This window comes from Stomoxys calcitrans, chromosome 3 (genome assembly GCF_963082655.1).
Source record: "Stomoxys calcitrans chromosome 3, idStoCalc2.1, whole genome shotgun sequence".
Taxonomy (NCBI): domain Eukaryota; kingdom Metazoa; phylum Arthropoda; class Insecta; order Diptera; family Muscidae; genus Stomoxys; species Stomoxys calcitrans.
In genome coordinates, this window is record NC_081554.1 from 119,290,690 (window position 1) to 119,317,895 (window position 27,206).

The window sequence follows — 27,206 nt, forward strand, 5'->3', positions numbered from 1 at the left end:
AACAACAAGTAAAAGCGTGCTAAGTTCGGCCGGGCCGAATCTTACATACCCTCCACCATGGATCGCATTTGACGAGTTCTTTTCCCGGCATCTCTTCTTACCAAAAAAAAAAGGATATAAGAAAAGATTTGCTCTGCTATTAGAGCAATATCAAGATATGGTCCGGTTTGGACCACAATTAAATTATATATTGGAGACCTGTGTAAAATGTCAGCCAATTCGAATAAGAATTGCGCCCTTTGTGGGCTCAAGAAGTAAAATAGAGAGATCCATTTATATGGGAGCTGTATCGGGCTATAAACCGGTTCAGACCATAATAAACACGTATGTTAATGGTCATGAGATAATCCGTCGTACAAAATTTCAGGCAAATCGGATAATAATTGCGACCTCTAGAGGCTCAAGAAGTCAATATCGCAGATCGGTTTATATGGCAGCTATATCAGGTTATGAACCGACTTGTACTTTATTTGACATAGTTGTTGAAAGTAACAATAAAAAACGACTTGCGAAATTTCAGCCAAATCGGATAGGAATTGCGCCCTCTAGAAGCTCAAGAAGTCAAGACCCAAGATCGGTTTATATGGCAGCTATATCAAGTTATAAACCGATTTGAACTATACTTGGCACAGTTGTTGGATAGCATAACAAAACACGTCGTGCAAAATTTCATCCCAATCGGATAAGAATTGCGCACTCTTGAGGCTCAAGAATTCAAGACCCAAATCGGTTTATATGGCAGCTATATCAAAACATATACCGATATGGCCCATTTACAATACCAACCAACCTACACTAATAAGAAGTATTTGTGCAAAATTTCAAGCGGCTGGCATTACTTCTTCGGAAGTTAGCGTGTTTTCGACAGACAGACGGACGGACGGACATGGCTAGATCGACATAAAATTTCACGACGATCAAGAATATATATACTTTATGGGGTCTCAGACGAATATTTCGAGTAGTTACAATCAGAATGACGAAATTAGTATACCCCCCATCTTATGGTGGAGGGTATAAAAACTGTTTGGAGGAATAAATTTTCCGGATTTGGAAATAACTCGCCACTTTGAGACAGAAACCCCAATAAAATCCAAAGAAATCGGCTGACCAGTATTATTGGTGTAGGTTGGCTGCGATTGTGAATGAATCATATAAGTCCATGCATAGAAATAGCTTCCATAGAAACTGATCTCCTTCTAATCCTTTACTTTTCTTATGGCTTTCATCATACAATCCTGGTATGGCCAATTCTTTAGTAGAAAGCTCGAATTACAAGTGAGAAAGTCGTGGTTTCGATTCTCTCAAAAGTTTTTGGTCTGCCGCTACTAAAGTATCACAATGAGCAAAGTTTGTTTTAATGAATCTGATATAAGACTGCCGCAATAACCTGTTGTAGCTCATATATAAACCCATGACCACTAAAGGGAACAAATCTGATCTATTTTGGGTGAAATTTTGCACGATGACTTCTCCAGGATCACGTCAAGTATTGTTCGAATCGGTCCCATTTAAAGGGGAATGTGAATCTGGCGCTCCTTTCTTCTTCTTCCATGTATAGTCTTCGATCGATGTATTTTTCATTCATCTATCATCTAGAACTGCAAATAAATAGTATTTCGTTTGTATTTTTGAAACGTGGGGTGGCATTATTCATGCTTGCTACGTTTGGTGGCTCTAGATAGCCTTTGCCAAATAAGACATAATGGCAGGACAAAAGAGGCTTCGCAGTTCTCGGCAAACAGATACAATTTCATTGTTAACATTTTGGCTTGCGACGTAAACAGGAAAATGTGTAAAAACTATTATTAAATTTTTCTTTTTTTGCCGCACCAGTTTATTTTTGTTTGCATTGTTATTTAATGCATCCCGTAAATCTCTTTTTTGGGTGTGTGCGCCTTCTACTCCCGCGACAATGTATCGCATGAAACAAGTGTCCTTAATGCGACCAAAAATGTGGCGTAAACTATTCATTTGTACTTTTTATCGGCCATTACGTTTTAATACCACACTCCGAGCGCAACACTGCCATGGTCGTAGCATCGTTGCCATTGCAGGCCGTGCCAATTGGCAATGATCCATTCATCCTTTCCATGCTGCCATTTGTTGTCGTGTGTGCGTCCGTGTTTGATTTTATTCATTTTAACAACTGTGAGCTACAGTCTCCAAAATCGTTGAAATGTTGCCCCATTTCCGTTGTTGCCGCCATTATTGTCGCCATTGCAGCGTCGTAATTCGCTTCATTGTCCATTACACCACCGCCGTAACTGGTATATTTGTTATGGTTATTATTGTAGGCAAGCATAAGTTATTAACTGCAAATTAAATTTAAATCATGGATGAGTTGCCAGCTTCACACATCCGGTTCGTTTGATATGCTTTGTTTGGTTGTAGCTGTAGTTGCTTGCTATTTTTGCCAACCTACAATCCGGCCCAATAAACAAAAACAAGCAGATTTATTATACCCTCCACCATAAGATGGGGGGGTATACTAATTTCGTCATTCTGTTTGTAACTACTCGAAATATTCGTCTGAGACCCCATAAAGTATATATATTCTTGATCGTCGTGAAATTTTATGTCGATCTAGCCATGTCCGTCCGTCTGTCCGTCCGTCCGTCCGTCCGTCTGTCTGTCGAAAGCACGCTAACTTCCGAAGGAATAAAGCTATGCGCTTGAAATTTTGCACAAATACTTCTTATTAGTGTAGGTCGGTTGGTATTGTAAATGGGCCATATCGGTCCATGTTTTGATATAGCTGCCATATAAACCGATCTTGGGTCTTGACTTCTTGAGCCTCTAGAGTGCGCAATTCTTATCCGATTGGGATGAAATTTTGCACGACGTGTTTTGTTATGACATCCAACAACTGTGTCAAGTATGGTTCAAATCGGTCCATAACCTGATATAGCTGCCATATAAACCGATCTTGGGTCTTGACTTCTTGAGCCTCTAGAGGGCGCAATTCTTATCCAATTTGAATGAATTTTGGCACGTAGTATTTTGTTATGATATCCAACAACTGTGCCAAATATGGTTTAAATCGGTTCATAACCTGATAAAGCTGCCATATAAACCGATCTGGGATCTTGACTTCTTGAGCCTCTAGAGGTCGCAATTATTATCCGATTTGCCTGACGGATTCTCTCATGACCATTAACATACGTGTTTATTATGGTCTGAATCGGTTTATAGCCTGATATAGCTCCCATATAAATCGATCTCTCTATTTTACTTCTTGAGCCCACAAAGGGCGCAATTCTTATTCGAATTGGCTGACATTTTACACAGGTCTCCAACATATAATTTAATTGTGGTCCAAACCGGACCATATTTTGATATCGCTCTAATAGCAGAGCAAATCTTTTCTTATATCCTTTTTTTGCCTAAGAATAGATGCCGGGAAAAGAACTCGACATATGCGATCCATGGTGGAGGGTATATAAGATTCGGCCCGGCCGAACTTAGCACGCTTTTACTTGTTTATTTATTTATTTTTGGATTGTCGTCATTGTTATTTGTTGCATTTAATTACTGCTACTGCTACACAAAAAATCGACAAGATAATTAGCAGGAATCAACAATAACTTGAGCAACTGTGAATCAGAATGTTAAAAAAATTGCGCTATCAAGCAATACAAAACAAGAAGTGAAGTAGCGAGATCGGTTTATAGGCGAGCTGTAGCAGGCTGAAGACCATATTTGATACGCAAATTAAAGGCCATGGGAGAAGCCATTGTACAAAATTTCAGCCAAATCGGATAATAACTACGCCCTCTTGAGGCCCAAGAAGTCACGATCCCAGATCGGTTTTTATGGCAGCTATATCAGGTTATAGATCGATTTGAACCATATTTGGCACAGTTGTTGCAAGTCATAACAGTTGTTGGAAGTCATAACGTCGTGCAAAATTTCAGCCAAATCGGATAGGATTTGTGCCCTCTAGAGGCTCAAGAAGTCAAAAGCCCTGATCGGTTTATATGACAGCTATGTCTGGTTATGAATTGGCACACTTGTTGGAAACCATAATAAAACATCTCATGCAAAATTTCAGCCAAATCAGATTAGAAGTGAGTGGCTCAAGAAGTCAAGATCCCAGATCGGTTTTTATGGCAGCTATATCAAAATATGGACCGATTTGGCCCATTTACAATCCCTACTGACCTACACAAATAAAAGTTATTTTTGAAAAATTTCAAGCTGATAGCTTTACCCCTTCAAAAGTTAGCATGCTTTCGACAGACAGACGAATGGACGGACATGGCTAGATCGACTTAAAATATCATGACGATCAAGAATATATATACTTTATTGGGCCTTGGACCCTCCCATCCTATGGTGGAGGGTATAAAAACGAATTTGATAACCAATTTTGGGGCCATGTGTAAACTTCCATCAAAACCAATGGCAATATGGGGTTTAAATAAACGGTATTTGAGAGAAGAGCACGATGCTGATATTTTTTCAGGGCCAAGTGCTTTGTGGATCACCTCACCCCTAAATTAGGCGGCATGAGAATATCGGCCTAAAATTAAGTCTTTTAAGAATGGAGTACGCCTTACATCGAAACTTATATTCGTAGACCAATAAAGACCATATGGGATTCAGATAAAGGCACTTATATAGTTAAACTGCTTGTCAAGCGATATACTATTTTCGTAGCATGGTATTTCACGAAAAGCTTTTAATTGTCGAAAATAAATATTCCAAGGAAATTTTGTTCCATATAAAATAAAAGAAGGCGCAGCGGATCGGGCCCGGGTCAGCTAGTACAAAATAAATTTAGTTGAAGGGCATAATTTTATTCTACAGATCAAACTCCTGTCAAACCAGCAAAAATTAAAGCTTCTAGGAACCGAGCAAGGATGATGGAGAGACCGGTTTATATGGGAGCTATATATCGTTATGGACCGATTTTGGCCGTACTTGGCACAGTTATTGGAATTCATAACAAAACACTAAGTTTCAGCAAAATCGGATACAAATTGCGGCTTGTAAGGGCTTAAGAAATCAAATCGGGAGATCGATTTACATGGGAGCTATATCATGTTTTTCACCGATTTCGACCGTATTTGGCATACTAATTGGAAGTCATAACAGACACTACATGCAAAACTTCAGCCAATTCGGACAAAAATTGCGTCTTCCAAGGGCTCAAGAAGCAAATCGGGAGATCGGTTCATATGGGATCTATATCCAAATGTGAACCGATATGGCCCATTTGTAATCCCCAACGACCTACATCAATATTCAGTATCTGTGAAAAATTCAAGCAGCTAGCTTTACGCGTTCGACCGCTATCGTAATTTCTACGGACGGACATGGCTAGGTCGACTCAGGTTGTCGAGACGATCAATAATATATTGGGTTGCCGAAAAAGTAATTGCGGATTTTTTAAAAGAAAGTATATGCATTTTTAATAAAACTTGGAATGTACTTTAATCAAATATACTTTATTTACACTTTTTTTCTAAAGCAAGCTGACAGAAGAAAGAATGCAACTACAGAGTCACAAGCTGTGAAAAAATTTGTCAACGCCGACTATATGAAAAATCCGCAATTACTTTTTGGGCATCCCAATATATACTTTATGGGGAATGACTAGATTGGTATACATCCATCCTATGGTGGTGGGTATAAACACGCTACTTTGAAGTTGACAAATGAATAAATAAACAATTTCCAAAGAAATACAACATTCGCGATATATTTTTAACACAACCTTTTACCAAGTAAGTGTTAGTAATGCTCGAAAATGTTCAAACTGTAATAACTAAGTTTGACAAATAACAACATTAATGCAAATTACCCAACATATATAAAGGTGCTTTATCTAATTGTGAATCGATTTCGAGCAAACTCCTTAGATTTTCGATCACGGACTAAATTTAGCTGGATGGAATTTAGATGATGTAGATAAAGCTGTATAACTAACGCCACTATGGTAGTTTCCACAAAAGACATAGTTTCTACATTCTTATTAGAGTGAAAAGGAATCGCAGAAAAGAATGGCAAAAGCATCGATCTCCGAAATTGAAAAAAATTCTCCGAAGAAGTCAGAGGAAACTAAACGCCGCATTAAAAGAAGCTGAAGAACTCGCACTAAAGAACTACTTACGTAGCTTGGAACCATCAAAAGCAAATGACTTCAGAAAGATACAATAAGCATGCGCAGAACTATTGTTCACTAATTTTCCGTACGTCTGGAATCTGGCTCACGGGCAAAGTGTGAAGAAGAAACAAGTAAGAGTGTGCTAAGTTCGGCCGAGCCGAATCTTATATACCCTACACCATGGATCGCATTTGTCGAGTTCTATACGCGGTATCTCTTTTTAGGCAAAAAAGGAATATTGTATAAGAACTGTTATGTTATTGGAGCTATATCAAGTTATAGTCCGATTCGAAACACAAGTGAATGGCTGAACATTATAGAAGTCATTGTGTAATATTTCCGTTTATTCGGGTAAGAACTGCGCCATGTAGGGGCTCAAGAAGCAAAATCGGGCGATAGGTTTATATGGGAGCTGTATCAAGCTATTGATCGACTCAGACCATATTAGACACGTATGTTGAAGGTCAGGAGAGAAGCCGTTGTACAAAATGTGTGCCAAATCGGATGAGAATTGCGCCCTCTAGTGGCTCAAGAAGTAAAGATCCCAGATCGGTTTATATGGCGGCTATATCAGGTTATGTACCGATTTAAATCATACTTAGCAAAGTTATTGGAAGTAATACCAGAACACTTGCAATTTACCGTTTTACAGTTTTCAAACCTAATGACACTCTAAATAGTTTCGTTACGCATATTACGTCTTGGGTATATTAAGAAACTTGGAAACGATCTGAAATAGTTATGATCCAGAAACCCGGCAAGGACCCTAAACAAATATAGTCGTACAGACCCATAAGTCTCCTATATATTTTATCAAAATTATTTGAAAAAGAATTACTGAGAAAAATAATCTACAATATTATATAACAAGTAAGAGCGTGCTAAGTTCGGCCGGGACGAATCTTATATACCCTCCACCATTGATCACATTTGTCGAGTTCTATGCGCGGTATCTCTTTTTAGACAAACATAGACTATTGAATAAGAACTGTTATGCTATTGGAACTATATCAATTATAGTCCGATTCGGACTATAAATGAATGCTGAACATTGTAGAAGTCATTGTGTAATATTGGGTTGCCCAAAAAGTAATTGTCGGTAATATAGTAGTAATATAGTCGGCGTTTACAAAATTTTTCAACGGCTTGTGACTCTGTAATTGCATTCTTTCTTCTGTCAGTTATCAGCTGTTACTTTTAGCTTGCTTTAGAAAAAAAATGCGCGAAATTTTGTTTACATTTGTTTGTTTGGCGTCAATTTTAATATGGGTACCACATGTATTGAAAGAAATTCATTTAACAAACCGAATCAACGGTTGTGATATGCACCTTAAACGCAATGAATTCGATCCGTTTTTAAAACGAATCATAACTGGAGATGAAAAATGGATTGTTTATAACAACGTTAGTCGTTATTGGACCATGCCAAGCATGGTGAACCAGCTCAAACCACTTCAAAGGCTGACATCCAACAAAAGATGCTTATGCTGTCTGTTTGGTGGGATTGGAAGGGTGTTGTATATTTTGAGCTGCTTCCAAGGAACTAAACGATTAATTCGGATGTTTACTGTCAACAATTGGACAAATTGAATACAGCCATCAAGGAGAAGCGACCAGAATTGGTCAATCGTAGGGTGTCATATTCCACCAGAACAACGCTAGACCGCACACATTTTTGGTCACTCGCCAAAAACTGAGTGAGCTTGGCTGGGAACTTTTGATGCATCCACCATATAGCCCTGACCTTGCACCATCAGACTACCATTTATTTCGATCTTTGCGGAACTCCTTAAATGGTAAAACTTTCGGCAATGATGAGGCTATAAAATCGCACTTGGTTAAGTTCTTTGCAGACAAAGGCCAGAAGTTCTTTGAGCGTGGAATACTAAATTTGCCAGGAAGATGGCAAAGGTTATCGAACAAAATGGCAATTATATATTTGATTAAAGTTCATTCTAAGTTTTATTAAAAATGCATTTACTTTCTTTTAAAAAATCCGCAATTACTTTTTAGGCAACCCAATATTTCAGTTCATTCGGATAAGAATTGCGACTTGTAGGGACACAAGAAGCAAAATCGGGAGAGAGGTTTATATGGGAGCTGTATCAAGCTGTTGATCGATTCAGACCATATTAAACACGTATGTTGAAGGTCATGAGAGAAGCCGTTGTACAAAATTTCAGCCAAATCGGATACGAATTGCGCCCTCTAGAGGTTCATGAAGTCAAGATCCCAGATCGGTTTATATGAAAGCTTAACCAGATTATGAACCGATTTGAAACATACTTAGAGTGATACCAAAACACTACGTGCAAACTTTTAAATCGGACGAGAATTGCGCCCTCTAGAGGCTCAAGAAGTCAAGACCCAAGATCGTTTTATATGGCAACTATATCAAAATATGAACCGATTAAGCAACCATACTTAGCGTAGATATTGGAAGTGCTAACAAAACACTACGTGCAAAATTTCAATAAAATCTGACTAGAATTGCGCCCTCTAGGGGATCAAGGAGTTAAGACCCAAGATCGGTTTATATGGCAGCTATATCAAAACATGGACCGATTTAAACCATACATTGCGAAGTTGTTGGAAATGATACCAAAACACTACGTGCAAAATTTCAATAAAATCGGATAAGAATTGCGCCCTCTAAAGGCTCAAGAAGTCAAGACACAGGATCGGTTTAGATGGCAGCTATATCAAAACATGGACCGACTTGGCCCATTTACAATACTATCCGACCTACACTAATAGAAAATATTTGTGCAAATGTTCAAGTGGCTAGCTTTACTCCTTCGAAAGTTAGCGTGCTTTCGAAAGACAGACGGTCGGGCATACGAACGGACATGGCTAGATCGACTTAAAAAGACATGACGATCAAGAATATATATACTTTATGGGGTCTTAGACGCATATTTCGATGTGTAACAAACAGAATGACGAAATTAGTATACCGCCGTCCTTTGGTGGAGGGTATAAAAATTAAATTATTGCGCTTTGTTTGTTAGTTTGTTTGTCTATTCTATATAGACTCAAAAACGGCTGAACCGATTTTCATGAAATTTTCACAGATGGTAGAGTTTGGGCTCCCGGTGAAAATAGGGTACTATATTTTTTGATTTACGAAGGGGGGGGGGGGGGGCGGACCCTCCCCCATAACCCAATTTTCAAAAACCCCAGATCTCGGAGATGCGTGCACCGATTTAAGCGAAATTTTGTATGCCACTTTAAGGTACCCAAAAACACGAAATTGCTAAAAAAAATTTGGGGCCAAATAATCTGGGGGACGCCCCATCTCAAACCCCATCCGAACGGACATGTGTAACAATTGGCACAATATGGGTATCAAATGAAAGGTATTTAAGAGTAGAGTACGAATTTGGTTCACAAATTTCAGTTTTAATTTTCGGGGGGTTCCCCACCCCCAAAAAAGCCTCAAGAGGACACTTTCATCGCTTTGGGCAATATGGGTATCAAATGAAAGGTATTTAAGAGTAGAGTATGAACTTGGCATTAAAATGTTAGCCTAAGTGTCGGAGGCCCCCAACCAAAAAGACACCACCCGACAGTACACTTTAACCGCTTTGAGACTCTAATAAATTGTCGTTTGGTTCTTAGTCGGGGGGACCACATACCCCTCAAACTGGACATATTTGTGAATTATGCCAAATAGGGGCTCAAATCTGTATTTGTTTCTGGGACGCTTCACCTCATAAACTCCCCCAGAATTATACATATATAAACCGACTAAAGCGATATGTAGCTCCAATGTAGTTTTTAGGAGTGGAGTAGGCATCTGATGTCCACTTTCGGGGCAAAGAGTTTGGCTACACCAATGGTATTTGGGATAAGAAAACATACCTGACATCCAAATGTGGGACCGAGTGTCGGGGGGACCACCCCAACCCCCAAATCAGACAAACTTACCCACCATGGCAATATGGGACTCAAACGAAAGTTATTTACGAGTAGAATACGAATCTGATATCCAAATGAGGGACCAAGTTTCTAGGGGTCCACCCATTCCTCAAAACTCCCCCAAACAGGACTTATTTACTGACCTTGGCAATATGAGGCTTAGATAAAAGGTATTTGAGTGTAGAATACGGATCTGATAACCAAATGTGGGTCCAAGTGTTTGGGGAGCCACCCCTCCCAAAAACACGCCCAAAAGAGGACAAATTTACAACCATAGCAATATGGGGCTCAAATGAAAGGTCTTTGGGAGTAAAGCAGGAATCTAATATCAATATTCGCGAAAAAGTGTCTATAGGACCACCCCACCCCCATAACACCACACATATAGGACGTTTTTTATTTTTGAGTAGAACACGAACGGCCGGTTAAGTGTTTACCGACCACGTCAATGTGGGGCTCAAATAAAGGTATAATTAGAAAACGAATTTGAAATCCAAGTGTGGGACCATTTATTTGGGGCACCGCCCTTTTTCCAAAACACCCCCCAAAGAGCACACGTTTTGGGCCAAGTGTTTAAGGACCCCACATCTCATAAACCTTCCCTTAAACTAATGGCAATAAGTGGTTTAAATAAATGATATTTGAGCACGATGCTGATATTTTTTCAGGGCCAAGTGTACATAGAGTCCACCTCACCCGCAAAAACACCCCCAAATCGTACATTATGATAATTTCGGGCTGAAATAAAAACTTTTAAGAATAGAGTATATGAAACACCCAAACGTTAATGACCCTAAACCCTCCGAGCGAATTCATAGACCAATAAAGATCGTATAGGATTCAGATAAAGGCATTTATATTCTCATACCGTTAGTCAAGCGATATACATACATATACAATTTTCGTAGCATGGCATTTCATTTCAGACTCCTTTATTATCGAAAATAAATATCGAAGGATAATTTTGTTCCATATAAAGTAAAAGAAGGCGCAGAGGAACGGGCCCGGTTCAGCTAGTATCTTATATATTGAACAACAGCGTACTACCAAATCAAAACTTAGGCTTTCGAGAGAGCCATAACACCGCAGCAACTTCTATAAGAAAAGCATATGAGAACAAACAGTTTTACTCAGCGTTGTTCATAGACATCTTTTAAGCATTCGACAAGGTGTGGCTTGAAGGACTAAACTAAAAAGTACGTAGATTCTTACCAGCCAATACCCATAAGTTGTTAGGGAGTTATCTTTCAAATAGGTAATTTAGGGTGAAATCCAGAGGCACTGTCTCAGGTATCAAAAATATAAATGCCGCGTTCCACAAAGAGGCATATTGGGTCCTTTGCTTTACCTTTTATGTACTGCAGACATGCCTACAACCGACACAACGATCATGTTGACTTTTGCAGATGATACTGCTTTTATGAGCATTAATAGTAATCCGACAAATTCGTCTAAAGAATTACAAATACACGTCTGAGGGTTAGAACAATGGCTCCAGAAATGGGGAACTGTAATGAATGCTAGAAAGTGCACTCATGTAACTTTTACCCTTAATAGAGAATTTCGCCCCCAATAATATTAAACTCTACGATATCCCAAAAAGACAAAGTAAAGTATCTGGGAATGCATTTAGATAAACGCCTAACATGGACTGATCATAAATATGCAAAGTTAATCCAAATAGAGCTTGAAGCAAGCAAAGTGCATTGGCCCCCATTCAAAACTTCAAATTGAATACTCAGTTTTCCTATATAAATGTGTTATTAAACCAATATCGACTTATGGCATATAGCTCTTGGGTACAGCATGTGCCACAAATATCAATAAACTACAAAGAAGACAATCTTATAGAACCTTGACTTGTAGAACCTTTGAAATCGCATTTATCAACCAACCTTCATCAAATTTTGCCCAATGTCCTCTTCTATAACTTCTATTATGTGTATGGAATTTGGTCGAAATCGGTTCAGACTTACATTTATCTCCAAAATATGTATATGTTTGCTCAATTTTAACTAATATTGCAATAATGTGGTCATTTGTCTACCGATCCTCAAATAATTTGGCTCTTAGGTTTATTTTATGACACTTGAAATTTTTAATGAATTCAATAAAAATCGGTACACATTAAGATATTGCACCTATGCGTGTGTATCAGCTTATTTCCACTTTTTATTTATCTGTACGAAATCTAATGAGAGTTGATTACTTTACTTATTTGCATCTCTCTGACATATTTCATCAAAATCAGTTCAGAATAAGCCATTACAAATACAAAATTTGAATGAAATTTTGCACGTAGTATTTTGTTATGTGCCAAGTATGGTTCAAATCGGTATAGCTGTAATACAAACAGATCTGGGGACTTGACTTCCTGAGCTTCTAGCTAGAGGGCGCAATTTCTATCCGATTTGGCTGCAATTTTGCAAGACGTAGAAAAAAAGTGTAAAAAAAGTATATTTGATTAAAGTTTATTCTAAGTTTTATTAAAAATGCATTTACTTTCTTTTATAAAATCCGCAATTACTTTTTGGGCAACCCAATATTTTATTCTTACTTTCAAACACTGTTTCATATAAGGTTCAAATCGGTTCATAACCTGATATAGCTGCCAAATAAACCGATCTGGGATCTTGACTTCTTGAGCCTCTAGAGGTCGCAATTATTATCCGATTTGCCTGAAATTTTGTACGACGGATTCTCTCATGACCATCAACATATGTGTTTTATATGGTCTGAATCGGTCTATAGCCCGATGCAGCTCCCATATAAATCGATATCTCTATTTTATTTCTTGAGTCCCCAAAGTACGCAATTCTTATTCGAATTGGCTGACATTTTACACAGGTCTTCAAAATATAATTTAATTGTGGTCAAAATCGGACCATATCTTTATATCGCTCTAATAGCAGAGCAAATCTTCTCTTATATCCTTTTTTTGCCTAACAAGAGATGCCGGGAAAAGAACTCGACAAATGCGATCCATGGTGGAGGGTATGTAAGATTCGGCCGGCCGAACTTAGTACGCTTTTACTTGTTAAATTTTTATTTCGGTCGGGCCCAACTTTAAATACTTACCACCTCGTATATATATGTTAACCACCTGTCGTTGTAGTCCGCTAAAAATGCATCACTTATGAACCCACAACAGCTTTATTGAAATATGGTGAGATTTGGACAAAACTCGGCTCCAACGTCGAGTGGTCTGATAAATACAATTCACTGTTCATGTTGATAAAACAGAATATTGGCCTAAATGGCAACTATATTTCAATATAGACCATATATGGCACGGATGCCAAAATGCCAAATTTCAGTTAAAACAAAAAAAAAATTCGACTTTTATGTATCCAAGTCCTAAAATCGGGAAATCGGTCTATTTGGCAGCTACATCCATTTATAGACCAATGGGTACCCATTGAACGCTAATGACGGAGGGCCTAACAAAGCTCAGTGTGCCTAATTTTTGCGTAATTGAGTAAAATACGCTGATTTTACGGGCACAAGTACTAAAATCGGGAGATCGGTATATAAGGCAGCTTTATCTAAATATGAGCCGATCGGAGTCGTATAATGGAGTGATGTGGAGAAGCCTAACATAGCTAACTGTTTCAAATTACAGCAAAATCGGATAATAAAGGCGTCTTTTATGGGCCCAAAATCTTAATTCGGGCGATCGGTCTATTTGGCAGCTTTATCCAAATAAAGTCCCATCTTGATCATAGTCTGTACGAATGTTGAGGTACCTTACGCAACACATTGTGCCAAATTTCAGCGAAATCGGTTAATAAATGCTCTATTTATGGGCACAAGACTTTAAATCGGGCGATCGGTCTATGTGGCAGCTATATATATATATATATATAGCCCGATCGTTACCCTCCTCGGTACGAATGTCAAAGAGCCTAACGCAACACATTGTGCAAAATTTCAGCGAAATTGGACCTTAAATAGACAGATCGGTATATATGGGAGCTATATTAAGATATAGTCCGATATAGCCCATCTCCAAAACTGCCTATGGACCAAAATGAATCTGTCAAAGTTTCAGTTAATTAACTTAATTATTTAAGACTGTAGGGTGATTTCAACAGACGGACATGGTCATGAATTCGATTTGCTATAGGTTCGTTAGTAAATTTAACTGTAATCAGTGCAGTCAAACAGTTTTAGTTTAAAATGAAGATAAATATGATTGTTCACAATTGGAAATCTTGGCAGTTGTAGTCCTCAAATTTGTTTTCGGAATAACTGTTTTATGCCTTTCTGTAGAACAAACAAGTAAAAGCGTGCTAAGTTCGGCCGGGCCGAATCTTATATACCCTCCACCATGGATCGCATTTGTCGAGTTCTTTTCCCGGCATCTCTTCATAGGCAAAAAGGGATATAAGAAAAGAGTTGCTCTGCTATTAAAACGATATCAAGATATGGTTCGGACCACAATTAAATTATATGTTGGAGACCTGTGTAAAATTTCAGCCAATTCGTATAAGAATTGGTCCCATTGGGGCTCACGAAGTAAAATAGAGAGAACGATTTATATGGGATCTGTATCGGGCTATAGACCGATTCAGACCATAATAAACACGTTTGTTGATGGTCATGCGAGGATCCGTCGTACAAAAGTTCAGGCATATCGGATAATAATGGCGACCTTTAGGGGTCAAGAAGTCAAGATCCCAGATCGGTTTATCAGGTTATGAACCGATTTGAACCTTATTTACACAGCTGTTGAAAGTAAAAATAAAATACGTCATGCAAAATTTCAGCCAAATCGGATAGGAATTGCGCCCTCTAAAAGCTCAAGAAGTCAAATCCCCTGATCTGTTTATATGACAGCTATATCAGGTTATGGACCGATTTCAACCATACTTGGCACAGTTGTTGGATATCATAACGAAATACTTCGTGCAAAAATTCATTCAAATCGGATAAGAATTGTGCCCTCTAGAGGCTCAAGGAGTCAAGACCCAAGATCGGTTTATATGGCAGCTATATCAGGTTATGGACCGATTTGAACCATACTTGGCACAGTTGTTGGGTATCACAACAAAACACGTCGTGCGAAATTCCATTCCATTCGGATAAGAATTGCGCCCTCTAGAGGCTCAAGAAGTCAAGAGCCAAGATCGGTTTATATGGCAGCTATATCAGGTTATAGGCCGATTTAAACCATACTTGGCACAGTTGTTGGATATAATAACAAAACACGTCGTGCAAAATTTCATCCCAATCGGATAAGAATTGCGCACTCTAGAGGCTCAAGAAGTCAAGACCCAAGATCGGTTTATATGGCAGCTATATCAGGTTATAGGCCGATTTAAACCATACTTGGCACAGTTGTTGGATATAATAACAAAACACGTCGTGCAAAATTTCATCCCAATCGGATAAGAATTGCGCAATCTAGAGGCTCAAGAAGTCAAGACCCAAGATCGGTTTATATGGCAGCTATATCAGGTTATGAACCGATTTCAACCATACTTGGCACAGTTGTTGGATATAATAGCAAAACACGTCGTGCAAAATTTGATTCTGATCGGATAAGAATTGCGCACGCTAGAGGCTCAAGAAGTCAAGACCCAAGATCGGTTAAATGGCAGCTATATCAGGTTATGGACCGATTTGAACTATACTTGGCGCAGTTGTTGGATATCATAACAAATCACGACGTGCAAAATTTCATTCCAATCGGATAAGAATTGCGCACTCTAGAGGCTCAAGAAGTCAAGAAGTCAAGACCCAAGATCGGTTTATATGGCAGCTATATCAAAACATGGACCGATATGGCCCATTTACAATACCAACCGACCTACACTAATAAGAAGTATTTGTGCAAAATTTCAAGCGGCTAGCTTTACTCCTCCGGAAGTTAGAGTGCTTTCGACAGACAGACGGACGGACGGACGGACGGACGGACGGACATGGCTAGATCGACATAAAATGTCACGACGATCAAGAATATATATACTTTATGGGGTCTCAGACGAATATTTCGAGTAGTTACAAACAGAATGACGAAATTAGTATACCCCCCATCTTATGGTGGAGGGTATAAAAATGTGTAATTTTTCCCAAAACATAGCGAGCGATTAATTCAAACAACTGAATGTTTGGCGAGTATTAAATGCCATTAAGAATGCTTTTCACAAAGTAAACAATCGCATGTTTACACAAAACTTTCACAAGAACCACTTTGCTCCAATGTCATTGGAATAACATTCTCTCTTTTTTTTTGCATCTACCATCTTAGCACAGTATCATCTTTGCCCGGCTACGTAGAAAGTTGTGTTGACGTCCGACGACCCCGAAACCTTTTAAGGCAGTGCAAATGTAACTTTTATTGTTTACAGGCATCCTCGCACAGTGAGCATTTTGTATTCGAAATCAAATCATGTTAATTAAAAATACTTTTCCATTGCATAAAAAAAGTCTTCGATCATTGAGCTCGTCTCGAAAGAGAATTGGAAATAACAAGTAAAAGCGTGCTAAGTTCGCCCGGGCCGAATCTTGGGAACCCACCACCATGGATTCTGCTAAAATATGGGAGCTATATTTGGTTATAGACCGATTTGGGCCATTCTTGGCACAGTTGTTGAGACGCATAACATTAAATTTCAGCCAAATTGGATAAAAATCGCGACTTGTAATATTAAGTGGCTAGCTTTCCGCCTTCGCCCGCAATCGTGATTTCGACAGGCGGACGGACGGACATGGCTAGTTCGACTCAGAATGTCGAGACGATTAAGAATATATATACTTTATGGGGTCCTAGATCAATATTTCGAGGTGTTACAAACGGAATGACTAGATTAGTATACCCCCATCATATGGTGGGGTGGGTATAAAAATAATAATATTATCTTTGCTTTAACAGCAAAAAAAAAACATAAGAAAAAAATAAAATTCGCAGAGTCCGGCAGGGATTCGAACCTGTACATGAAGTAACAGCGAGAGCCGCTGCCGTTGTCTAGCGTTCGAAGCCATTGACATAAGTTTCGAAATTTGCACAGAAACATGTATATATCATGGGAGTATTGTAGTTGAGTAGAAATAAAGTCTGCCACTACAACACACAAACACGTGCATTGAAAAAAGAACAGTGTGGTATTTATATCATAGAGGCGTTTTCGCAATGAATTCGATATAAGTACAATGTACCAACGTTTGTCGCTTGAAGCCTTAACATCTAAAATTGTCGGAAAAATTGACTTTCCTTAACCAAGAGGTCGAAACGGTTGGTGTTGTCGTATCTTATGGCTTTACTTTTCCACTGCATAGAAGAAAAAAAGCGTTCATATTGAGCTCGTCTCGAAAGAGAAATATAAATGAAAAATACTTCCATTGTGTGCTTAAGATTTACAATTTGAATCCATATATAGGGCAAATTGATATATTTGAACCCAGTGTTTTTGGGAGTGTGGGAGTCATTCCCACACATTTGGATTTCAGATTCTTAGTTTTCTCTCAAACATCTTTCATTGGAATGTTTTTCTGTCGTGATTCTGATCAACAAGTCTATTAGGGGTATTAATAGACAGATTCGTTATATACTCATTACCAGTAACCGTGGATGAAGTGGGTGTGTTTTTATTTCGCTCCTCCAAATAAAGGGTGATTTTTTTGAGGTTAGGATTTTCATGCATTAGTATTTGACAGATCACGTGGGATTTCAGACATGGTGTCAAAGAGAAAGATGCTCAGTATGCTTTGACATTTCATCATGAATAGACTTACTAACGAGCAACGCTTGCAAATCATTGAATTTTATTACCAAAATCAGTGTTCGGTTCAAAATGTGTTCATTCACCGTAACGTTGCGTCCAACAGCATCTTTGAAAAAATACGGTCCAATGATTCCACCAGCGTACAAACCACACCAAACAGTGCATTTTTCGGGATGCATGGGCAGTTCTTGAACGGCTTCTGGTTGCTCTTCACTCCAAATGCGGCAATTTTGCTTATTTACGTAGCCATTCAACCAGAAATGAGCCTCATCGCTGAACAAAATTTGTCGATAAAAAAGCGGATTTTCTGCCAACTTTTCTAGGGCCCATTCACTGAAAATGATTTGCAAGCGTTGCTCGTTAGTCTATTCATGATGAAATGTCAAAGCATACTGAGCATCTTTCTCTTTGACACCATGTCCGAAATCCCACGTGATCTGTCAAATACTAATGCATGAAAATCCTAACCTCAAAAAAATCACCCTTTATATCTGTATCTCGGAATAGGTACGAACTATTACGCAAAAATTGTAAACCTTTTCAGGAGCAGTCTCAAAATGGACTCCAAAGACCCAACAGCTGCGGTGGTGGCATCAGACCGTATCATGTTGTCCGACCCTAATGTTATCGACAGTAATGCTTCAAGCACACAACCAGTCGTCGGTCAAACGAATGGGGAAGAGACGGATAAGCCAAAAGGACGCGCAGTTCGTCGCAGCCTTTAAGCAAAGGTATTATTTCCGATTCAGAAAATGGGAGCAACAGTGTCAATGGAACAATCATCGTAGCCGAATCAAGAGATGAGGTCAGCCGAATGACGGCAGTCGTGAGAAGATTAATCTCAGAAGAAGCCCGAGAAAGCAATATGGGGAGCGAAGGAGAGACTGGGGAGTATGCACCGTCATCTCAATCGGGCGAAAGTGCAGGATGCTGGTAGGGATAGAATTGACATTACAAATACTTCTACGGAAGCTGGATAGAGAATCAGATCTTCCGAAGAGCATAACACTGTTAAAACGCTGAAAATGAGGAAAAGCGACCCGAAAGAGCTCAGGGACTCTGGGAAGAATTTGCCAGCTCTCTCTCAATGGTGAGCACAAACAGTATCCTTCGGAGGAAGACAATATTGGAACAGGAACGAAGGAAGCGCTCACGGCCCCTGAGTCATCTTAGATGACGCCACAGACACCACGAAAGGGGAGACATAGTCACTGAAAAAGGTAAGGGTCCGCCCTCGTAAACCGGCGTATCAAGGAAACACAACAGAGATGAGCTGATGTATGCAGCATCGATATCAGCAGTGCATTTGGTAGGATTTTCGAACATGTGTTGAACTCTGAAGGGTGTCCACCCATAGCTGATATCGTCACAGATTTCGTTGGAGGTATCCACACTCCCTTGGCGCAAAGCTAGACCTGGTGAGAAAGATGGAGCCCCCCCCACACCTCATAAAGGCAACTGTGTGTAGCAAGGGTGGGGCAGCAAATGTGAAATGGTGAAATTGTTTGGCAAGCAAAATCAAGATTGGGTCGTGGAGACATGGAAGGTATTCCACAGGAAAGAGAAGGAGCAAAAAAAATCTCCTTGTGGTGGGCATTGATCAAGTGTCCTTGACAAGTTTGACTAAGAGTATCGGCATTGCCTTCTACAGGACCAAGATTGTCTTTTCCAAGTGTCCGTGACAAGTTTGGCTAAGACTTAAAGCATGGTGGTCTACAGGACCAAGACTTTCAAGATTGGGAAGACTGCAATGACAGGAGACTCAATACTGCCTAACAAACAGGGAGCCGATAACGACCCCATTACCGACTTTCTTCATATCCCTAATAGACTAGGATAGACAACCATCCTAATATTAAAACACCGGGCAGTGCAGGGACAGGAGACAGCAATCAATACAGCCTTACAAACAGGGAACCGGCTATGAGACCATCGCTTACTCCCAAGAAGCCCATTTACTCAATAATTGGAAGACTAGGATAGGCAAATATCATAATATTGAGACAGTCTCATCTTGCTCAATGTCTTCACAGCTTCTGCAGAAGCCATAACATCCAACTTCACGTTAAGCATTTTTTTCGATCAGTGGGTGACCTGTCCTGACTGAGACGTCTATTCTAGCCAAGAACAGCAAAGCGGTAGACCTTTTGTGGACCTCTTCCGAAATCTGTTTAGTAGTTTCTAGCCTCATAAGCTAGTCTGTTCTACAATTCCCTGAAATTTCTCTGTGGCCGGTACCCAGAACAGGTGAATTTTGAACTGTTCAGCCAATTCATTGAGACATCTGCGACAGTCAAGAGCGGCTTTTGAATTTAGAAATACTTTCCCCTGAGATTTAGTGACTGTCTGGCGGTCTGAAAAGCGTTTACGCCAATCGTCTTTATCACATTATATCATAGCCATCCCACCACATTTTTAACTGCAAAGATCATCGCTTGATGGCAATGCTCAGGTAACCCTTTCGATATGAGCAGTCCTAGTACTACAAAGTGCATCCCAAGCTTAAGTAACTTTTAGTACCAGAGACATTGTAATTGTAAAATTGCGCCCTCTAGAGGCTCAAGAAGTTAAGACCCTAGATCGGTTTATATGGAAGCTATATCAAAACATGGATGGATTTGGCCCATTTACAATCCCAACCGACTTACACTAATGAAAAGTATTTCCACAAATATGCGCCCACCTTTACTCCTTCGAAAGTGAGCGTGCTTTCGACAGACAGACTGACGGACATGGCTAGATCGACTTAAAATGTCTTGACAATCAAATATATATTTTATATACTTTATACAAACAGAATGACGAAATTAGTGTACCCACATCTTATGGTGGAGGGTACAAAAACATGCATTTCAGTCTCAAGTTAATAGTTTCTGCAAAATACATAGAGAACAAGTAAGAGCGTGCTAAGTTCGGCCGGGCCGAATTTTATATACCCTTCACCATGGATCGCAGACAAAGAATATTGAATAAGAACTGTTATGCTATTGGAGCTGTATCAACTTATAGTCCGATTCGGACCATAAATGAATGCTGAACATTGTAGAAATCATTGTGTAATATTTCAGTTCATTCGGATAAGAATTGCGCTTTGTAGGGGCTTAAGAAGCAAAATCGGGAGATAGGTTTATATGGGAGCAGTATCAAGCTATTGATCGATTCAGACCATATTAGACACGTATGTTGAAGGTCATGTACGAAGCCGCTGAACAAAGTTTCTGCCAAATCGGATGAGAATTGGGCCCTCTCGAGGCTCAAGAAGTCAAGATCCCAGATCGTTTTATATGGCAACCATATCAGGTTATGTACCGATTTGCGCCATTCTTAGCGTTGTAGTTGGGAATGATATCAAAACAACACGTGCAAAATTTCAGTCAAATCGGGCAAGATTTGCGCCCTCCATTGGCTCAAGAAGTCAAGACCCAAGACCGTAGTATTTGTGCTAAATTAACAATCCCAACCAACCTACACTAATAAAAATATGTGTGCTAAATTTCAATTGGCTAGATTTACTCCTTCGAAAGTTAGCGTGCTTTCGCCAGACAGACGGATGGACGGACCTGGCTAGATCGACATAAAATGTCATGACGGTCAAGAATATATATACTTTATGGGGTCTTAGATGCATATTTCGAGGTGTTACAAACAGAATGACGAAATTAGTATACCCAATTCTTTGGTGGAGTTGACCGACGAACCGCCTAGCCAGTGTCCTAGGTTAAGTTACGATTGGGCCATCTGCTTGAAAGAAATCAGAGGCAAATCAGACTTTACCAGACACAAGTTCATACATACTGCTGGGATGGCGTGATTTCTGCGCCAACTGCTTTCACCAGGAAGTTAAACTGAAGAACCACATAACATCGGTCCAAAAGAGCATCAATGAGTTTGTTGAAAAGAGTGTCCAAAACCCTTGCCTTCAAGGAAAGACTTCGGTTACATGCAAGCTTACGCTAGTACACTAGTCCGCAATGATATTTTAATGCCTATTGCAATGGCAATTGATCCAACACATGATGAGCCATCATCAGGATGCCTCCAGGCAGCACAAATGAGAGAAATGTTCGTCGTGTTTTCTACACTGACAAACTTGAAAGCTCACATGCAGGAAGACGAAACTTGGATAACTTTTGTGAAATATGCAGTATAATACCTCGAATTATACATCTGCGACCTCATAAAGGTCCGTCTGTCGAAAGCACGATAGCGGTCAAACACGTTAAGCTAGCCGGTTGAAATTTTGCACAGATACTTGGTATTGATGTAGATCGATGAATAGTGCCATATCGCTTCAGATTTGGATATAGCTCCCATATATACCGATTTAAACCTATCTGGGGTATTGACTTCTTGAGCGTCTAGACGGCACAATGCTTATCCGATTTGGCTGAAATTGGCACTACGGGTTAGGTTATAACTTCCAACAACTGTGCTATTTATGATTAAAATCGGTCCATTATCTGATATAGCTGCCATATAAACCGATCTTGAATCTTGACTTTTTAATTTTTTTTGTACTTTTTGCGGAGCGCATTATAATATATGTCTACTCCCATCAGAGGTTCAAAGCAGAAATCTTGCTTTTCTAAAATCGCCCACTGTACTGAAGAGGGGCCATTTACATTGAGTTTTCTTGTTATTTCTATGTCTTTTGTACTTTTTGTTCGAATTGAGGCTGTCTGTAGCCTTTGTTTTTATTGTTGGTAGTTGTTGCGAAATGTAATAAGCCTTTTGCAACGATGCCATTAGCCAATATCTCACAGCGTCTTCCAGGATATAGCCAATCAGCCTGATACCGCCACCCACCAGTCTATAGGGAGAATACTTTCTGCGTTACTTCAACTTCTATACCTTTATTTGAGGATGTTGGATGTTTTGTATGGTAGAAGGAGGCAAACACATTGGGATTGAAGTTTGTTTACACACGTTTTAGAAAGACAACGAAAAGAAGCATCTTGTCATCATTGACATCATCAGCTATACCGCAGTTCCCCCATCACCATCAATCCAAACAACCATGAGCTCCAATTACGTTTTCACCATCATCATCGACATCAATGCCATCAAGATGCTCATTATGTAGGATCCAAGAGGAGGGATTTCCATTATTTGCAAAATCTGAATGTGCATTGTCAGTCGGACTGGATTCGAATTCAATGTCGCTATCGCCATCCTTACCAGGGTTTGTAATCAATTCCGCCTTCCCCTCCCCTCTTTTATTATGGCACTAATCGAGTCTAATTGGTGCGTGGGAAAACCTTAAGTGTTCGCGAGTGTGTTGTAAAATGATATTTTATTAAGTGCTCTCTTCTCCTCCACCTAAACCAATGACGCTGCCGCGCCACTACCACTAACAGCCACCACAGCAGAGTCATCACCAACCCCCAGCCCACTTTACCCAATCACCGTCATCATCGTGGACTTTTGTTATCCTTGGTTCGGGTTTGTAATCATAATTCAGCAAAACGTTTTGCTGTTCATTTGGAGCAGAATGCCGTTTGAGTCTGAAACTTGTCATCCCACATGGTAAACATTGTTCGCCTGCATGAAGTTCCTGACTCGCTGTGAGTGAGTGTGTGTGTGTTTCGCCGAAGCTCGAGCGATGCAGAATGTGCCATGTGGAGTGGTTATGCAAACATTAAAAGCCTTCTTCATAATTTCATTTATGAATGGTAAATGATACGAGTATTGAATGTAATTATTTTTATTGTGTTCTCTGTATTTGCACTGGCCCAGGATTTCTCCTCTGTAAGCCCATGATTTATTCATTCGTTCTGCATTTAAGCCATTCCATTAAATAGGCTCACGGACATGGACACTGACTAGGACATGGAATTGGGCATGAGGCATGCGGCAAGGACGCAGCACTGTCACTCAGGGTGACAAGGAAAGAGCTGTGTGATTGAAGTTATCACCCAATTGTTGGATACAATGGTGGCCGATTTCGATGTTGATGACTCATGGCCATTAAGCGACATTGGCTGCATGCAATCATTATAAATTTCACTGTGATCCCCCAAGTGACAGCATTTTCACATTTGTTTGCTTTTCTAAAGAAAGAACAAGGTCACACAGCATAATTGCAATTAGAGTAATTCAATTGCTTAAATTACAAGCAAGTCCGTGTTTGAATCGGGCCAAATAGAACTTTTAATACACTTTCACTTAATGCCGTGTATAACTACAAGGTGAGGGCATTTGTAACGTCAAATTGTACAAGGCACTGGGTCCGAAAGAGTCTCTACACTGATGGTAAAGAATTTAAATGAACGGAAGGTCGTGTACCTGACCAATGTCCTCAATTTGCTGAAGAAAAAGGCGGAGTGATCCCGCTACTCATGTCGGGAAAGATTTCGATGAAGGAAAATGTTTGAGATCGATGTTCTTTTGTTCCCATTAGCTGAAACGCTTCAGGCACTACTACTTACGAGCCTTATTGAAGTACTTTCCAGTGATGAGTATCAGTAAGGATTTCGTGATTTGGATAGCATGACGCACAGTAGGATGAGAAAAGAATGTAGAGGAAATAAACAGGGATTCGGAGCAGAGCGGAGCCGACTTTATTTTGCCGGAACGGGAGCGAAGCGGTTTCCATTCTAAAAAACGGCCCGCTCCAAGAAAATAAAAAAAACACTTTAAATGCATCTTTTTAGGATGGAGGTACACTAAATCATTTTGTAACTCATCGAAAGCTACACTCAACGAAATTTACCACACACAACAGCTAGAATGTTTGCTAACACAACAGTTTTTGTTTGCTTAAAAAGGGAAAGTAGATATTACTGTTGTTTCAGTAAACACGGTGCTGCTGATTTAGCAAACATTTCGTTCTGCAATTCAACAAACAAAATCTGCTGTTTTATATACAAAAATATTTCCTTTTTTTATGCCATTATTTATGATGATATATTTTTCCAAATGGAGTCCAGCTAATGACCGTGAGAAATTATGTTGAAAGGGAAGATTTTATTTTGTGGAGTATTACTGAAAACGAATTACTTGATCCACAGATTCCTTGTGCACATGATATCGCATCCATTGGAGGGTGGCTAAAGTCGCTCGTCAATTTTATTGCTCTGTAAATGTACTCATAACTATCGATTCTACTTATGGCTATTTCATACGAAAAAAGAATATGGAATCTAAATTGCCCCTGTTCCTGAATGGAATGATAATGGACAAATTTTGCGTTTGCAACAATCCACTGAGGCACACCTTTTTAATTGGTCTCCTTGTCAGCATCTCAGTAAGGAAACTTCCTTCAATCTCTCTTTTCCCATATTTATTGTTTTGTTGGACTATGCTGCAATGCTACTGATACATATATATATCCGATTGCGTAATGGTATATACATATCTCATTCATAAAACTTACTTTAATTTAAATCTCTATGTGCCAACACTTTTTTTCGTTTTTGGGCTACCTTCCAAAACATAATTTGTTCCTTGCAGTCCCTTGATCACAAGTACAACAACAGCATTTGTATTGCAACATTTTTTACCATTTTTGGGCCACACTCATAGAAAAGGGTTTGCTGAAAATAGCAAACACTGTCTGCTAAATATTAGTACTTAATTCTGGTTTTGTAGCAGTAGTTCTGCTATTATAGCAGTAGTTCTGCAATTTCAGAGCAGCAGGCTTACTGCTGAAAAGTCTGTTCTTTGCTGAAAATGACTGCTGCTTGGTTATGAAGGGGATGCTAAAAGAAACTAGTTATTTTCCCGGTATCTCTTTTAGGCAAATCGGAGTCATCTCAACTTATGGTCCGATGGTCCGGACCATAATTGAACTGACTGTTGAAAACCATAGTGGAAGCCGTTGTATAAAATTTCAGCCAACTAGAATTAAAAATTGCGAGCTTTAGGGGCTCAAGAATTAAAATAGGGAGATCGGTTTATATAGTGAAGGTTACGAGAGAAGTCGTTGTACAAAATTTCAGACAAATCGGATAATAATTGCGACCTCTAGAGGCACAATAACTCAAGATCCCAGATCGGTTTATATGCCAGCTATATCAGGTTATGGACCAATTAAAATATTTGGCTCAACTGTTGGAAGTCATAAAAAACCACTTCTTTCAAAATTTCAGCTAAATGGGATAATAATTGCGCTCTCCAGGGGCTTAATAAGTCAAGATTCAAGATCGGTTTATATGGCAGCTATATCAGGTTATGGACCGATTTAAGCCATACTTAGCACAGTTATTGAAAGCCATAACAAAACACCTCATGTACGGAAAGGAATTGCGCCCTCTAGTGACTCAAGAAGTCAAGATCCAAAATCGGTTTATCTGGCAGCTATATCAAAGCATGGACCGATATAGCCCATTTTCAATCCCAATCCACCTACACTAATATTATTCGTGCAAAATTTCAAGCATCTAGCTTTACTCCTTTGAAAGTTAACGTACTTTCGACAGACGGACAGACGGACATGGCTAGATTGACTTAAACTGTCATGACGATCAAGAATATTTATACTTTATGGGGTCTCAGACGAATATTTCGAGGGGTTAAAAACAGAATGACGAAATTAGTAAACTTCCGTCCTATGGTGGATGGTATAAAAATAAAATACAAATGTAAATGTGTGTCGCAGTGGATGGTTATAATTACACTGAATATATATACTTTCGATAATCTTTTTACTTTAATGTAAATATTAGTAGAGCAATAACAAAAAATGCGAGCGAGCTCACAAACTTACATTTCGAAATGTACACCAATGGATAGATCAGGTAGCTTATTCACGATAATATTCCACAAATTAAAATCATCTCTTCAACAAAATTTCAAAAAAATGTCTAAAGTAAATAAAACAAATAAAAGGGCCCGAATCTTATATACCCTCCACCATAGATCGCATTTTTCGAGTTCCTTTTCCGATATCTCTTCTCAGGCAAACAAAGGATAAAAGAAAATAATTGTAATAATATTGGAGCTATATCAAGTTATGGTCTGATTCGGACCATAATTGATTTGAATGTTGGAGACCAAGTAGTAGTAGAAATCATTGTGTGAAATTTCAGCCAATTCGAGTAAGAATTGCGCTCTTAAGAGGCTCAAGAAGTAAAATAAAGAGATTGGTTTATATAGGAACTGTATCGGGTTATAAACCGATTCGAAAAATATTTAACACGTATGGTGATGGCCATGGAAGAAGCCGTTGTACAAAATTTCAGCCAAATCGGATAATAATTACGCCCTCTGGAGGATCAAGAAGTCAGGATCCCAGAATGGTTTATATGGCAGCTATATCAGATTATAGATCGATTTGAACCATATTTGGCACAGTTACAAAAAGTCATAACAAAACACGTCATGCTAAATTTCAGCCAAATCAGATAAGAATTGCGCCCTCTAGTGCCTGAAGAAGTCAAGATTCATGATCGGTTTATATGGCAGTTATATCAGGTTATGAACTGATTTAGACCATACTTAGCAGT